Source organism: Belonocnema kinseyi, chromosome 3, assembly GCF_010883055.1.
Source record: "Belonocnema kinseyi isolate 2016_QV_RU_SX_M_011 chromosome 3, B_treatae_v1, whole genome shotgun sequence".
Classification (NCBI taxonomy): domain Eukaryota; kingdom Metazoa; phylum Arthropoda; class Insecta; order Hymenoptera; family Cynipidae; genus Belonocnema; species Belonocnema kinseyi.
The window spans coordinates 24,956,336-24,960,355 of record NC_046659.1 but is presented as its reverse complement, the minus strand read 5'-3'; the positions used below and the strand labels follow the sequence as shown (position 1 = coordinate 24,960,355).

Genomic DNA, 4,020 nt, shown 5'->3' with positions numbered 1-4,020 from the left:
AGCTTGATTGAATGATAAAAAGTCATAAGAAGCGTCTCTTTTACCAATTTCCATATTCGGAATAAAAAACAAGGTTTACTAAAAAAGTAACTGAGCACAATGGCCTTTTTGCTGAAAACACTTTGGGAAATTAGGAATATCCGAAATTTCTTGTGATTTCAATCAAGAATCTTTGGAAACTCTCTGACAGCATCTCGTCTCTGCTTGTCTTCAGCGCCATTTTGACCTCAGATTGTCGCTTAATCACCCTCACACTCTCTCACTTCCAGTTGTGCGATCGATAAACCCAATTGATAGTAAGCATACGATTTCACTAATCTTCGACTGCACCAAAAGAATTGTATGTCATTATATGTATTAAAAAAATGTCGTTAGTGAATGTCAACCTTTGCCAATGATAATGACTCTTGTAGATCTCACGAAAAAAATCACATTTAATTTCTTTGTTTCAAATGATCTTTGGTTCAAAATCAAGTTCAGTGCAACCGACTATCTGCCATAAACAATATGAATGAAATCGAGTAACAAATGTGGGACACACAGAGGAAACAATTCGAAAATTGAAGTAAATCTGATTAATTTGTTGAAAATTTAGTCATTTTGTTATGGAGTCATTCTTTTTGGTTGAAAATGTAACTTTGTTGTTGAAAATTCATTTTTTTGGACGAAAACTGCATATGTTTAGATGGAATTTGCATAGTTTTGGCTGAAAATCACAACTATTTGATTAAAAATGAATCTGTTTCATCTTTTTTTACTGCAAATACAACAAATCATAGTTGAAGGTGAAAATACTTGATTCTTTTTTTTTTTTGATGATCCACCATTTCAGTTCAAAAATATTTTTTACATAATTTATCTATATTTAATTATATTTTTTTATATTTCATTATATTTATATATTTATTTAAAAAAGAAAAAGGGCTGCGAAACCAAAGACATAAAAAACGGCGTGTTGAAAGGCGGATTTGAAATATGGTCAGGAGTAGACTGTGAATCACATGGTAAATAAGGATTAGGTTTGATTTTGAATGAAAAAGCAAAACAGCATCTCGGAGACCATGGTTTCGTATCTCCCAGACTGCTGTGGGCTAGGATGAAAGTAGGAATCAGAAGATTATTTATCATAGGATGCTACGCGCCAGTTCATAGTGATCCTAGAGAAGTAAAAGACGTCTTCTGGGAAACTTTAAATGACACAATAAATATTTGCGAACATGTGGAAAGAAAAATTCTACTAGGATACATGAACGGATGGGTGGGCATCCAAAATCAGGATACAGAAAGAGTATTAGGTAATTTTGGGGATCCAATAATAAACTATAACGGAGATAAATTAGTCGGTCTATGCTTAGAAAGGGGTCTGTTTATTACAAATACTTGGTTTAGGCATAAAATGATCCACATGTACACCTGGTGTCAAGGAAATAGCCGCAGTATAATTGACTTTGTTGTTGTGGATGAAAGACTAAGAGAGTTAGTCAAAGATACAAGGGTCATGAGGGGTCCTGAATGCAATACTGATCATTACCTTCTGATTTAAAAAATTAACTTAGGTCGGGGATGGAGAAAAAAGAGAAACAAGAAAAAAAAACGCGAATCAAAATTGAGAACCTAAAGAAACCGAATGTGCGAATAGATTTCCAAAATAAGATAATAGAAAGCATAGATAGGGCAATATGGGAGGACCGTATGAAAAACAAAGATTTACAGGGCGCTTGGATAATGTTACGCGATATCTTTGTTAGATGTACGATCGAAGTGTGTGGTACAGCAGTTGTAGGTAGAATGTCTGGTGATGCGTGGTGGATTCATGAAATTGAGGCTGCCAAAAAAGCAAAAAGAGAAGCGTACAAGAGAACTTTGAACATCGCAGGTCTTAGCAATGAGGAAATAAGTAGACGCAGAAATGATTATAGACGCGAAAAAAGGATACTTAAACGATTAGTTGAGGAAAGTAAATATATAATTAGAGCAGAAGAAGAGATGAAAGTACAAAACGACTTTGAAGGAAGAAGGAAACTACTTTATAAAAAAATGAAAGGAAACAAAAGTACAGGATTTGTCAACATGAGAAATAGTAGGCGGGAAATGGTATATGATGCAGACGGAATACTCGAGGCTTTCAGAGACTATTTTAGGAGACAATTCGGAGATGGAGCTATAGGACATCACAACTGCGATGTTGAACACAATGCGATGGAACATTTAATTGAGAAAGTTTTTGTCACTGAGGGTAGGGATATAATTAACAACTTGAAAAACGGTAAGGCTGCCGGGTAGATGGTATTAACGCTGAAATGCTTAAGCACGGTGGCGCGTGTATACCACATAGACTGTGCAAATTGATAAATTTATGTTTCGAGATGGTAGACATCCTAGACGATTAGAAAAAAGCCTTTATCGTACCAATATACAAAAGAAAGGGAGATAAAAGCGACTGCAATAATTACAGAGGGATTAGCTTATTAAGCACCGCAAGTAAAATATATTCAAAAATACTTATTCGTAGGGTAATGAAAATAACAGAAGCAAAGATTTGGGAAGTCCAAAGTGGGTTTATGCCAGGAAAGTCATGTACGGATCAAATATTTAGCTTTAGGCAAATAACAGAAAAAAGTTTGAAAGTAGGAAAAAAGTTTTCTTTGCATTTGTTGACCTAGAAAAAGCTTTTGACAAGGTAGATAGAAGTAAACTTTAGGAAGTCCTGAAAGAATATGGAGTCAATGGATGGCTCCTACAAGCTATAAAAACAATATAAACAGGTAGCAAAGCGAGTGTAAGAGTGAATAGGAAACTGAGTGACTGTTTCGATATTATTCAAGGAGTTAGACAAGAATGCGTTATGTCTTCATGGTTATTTATATTATTTATGGACAAGTGTTTAAGAATGGCTCTCTTCGACGAAGAAGGTGCGGATCTCGAAACAGTAAGGGTCCGTGGGTTGGCGTTCGCAGATAATAAGGTTGTTATGGCAGAGTCTATTAAGACTTAAAAAGAATGTTGAATAAACTAGATGCAAGCATGAAGGGCATGGGCCTCAAAATTAACGCAAATAAAACAAAAACTATGGTGTTTGAAGGAAAGAGTGAGAAAACACTATGCAATATTTTATTAAATGATGAGAGAATTGAACAAGTTGATAAGTTCGTATACCTTGGTAGCTTATTTACTAGGGACGGGAAGATAGATAAGGAATTAGATAGACGCATAAACAAAGGTAAGAAAGTTATTGGTAGCGCATGTCCCCTTATCAGAAGTAAAAATATATCAAATAAAGCTAAAATGGCAATAAATAATTCTATATTTGTACCGACTGTACTATACGGTAGCGAGACATGGACTTAACAAGAAAAAGATAAAGTAAAATTAACGCAATTGACTTTAGATTCATGCGCATAATATGCGGTAAAACCCTGATGGACAAAGTAAGTAACGAGATAATTCTAAAAGAATGTGGTGCAGAAGAGACGCTAGAAGACACATGGGAAAGAAATCGGTTAAGATGATTCGGACATTTTGAGAGAATGCCAAATGAACGACTAACGAAACAAGTGTATCAAGGTAAAGTAAATGGCAGCGTGTCCAAAGGTAGACCGCGGAAAGAATGGTTAGAATGTGTGAATGAGACCCTAGTTAGAAGAGACATAAGAAGTGACAGAAACACGAGAGTCGGCATGAAAGAATGCATGGACACAAAAGAAGCTAGAGAAGTATGCCAGGACAGGAAAGTACGGCGGCAAATAGTTACTAAAAAGAGTGAATGACGCGTGGAATAAAGGACCTTGGCCACTAATGGACCCAAGTGGGGAACCTTACATAAAGACTTCGTGAGGTTCTTCTCTTGGGGTGATTGCTAGAGAGATTGATCAGCAACCTGGGTCGGAGCAGTGTTATGGAACGAACGTGTTATTTACGTAAATAACACGAGAATTCTGGATCAATCTGAAAATTCTCTATCCCTTCCACACACTACTCCTTTCCCCTACCGAGTGAGTCACGCCTACCCCGAAAGGGAAA

The 4,020-nt window shown here is 36.0% G+C and overlaps 1 protein-coding gene across 1 annotated transcript in view; it reads right to left on the bottom strand.

Annotated features, from left to right (window-relative positions):
* The window catches only part of LOC117169746 (26S proteasome regulatory subunit 6A-B), a 147,527-nt gene that overhangs the window by 580 nt on the left and 142,927 nt on the right, over positions 1-4,020 (bottom strand). The window lies entirely within an intron of this gene.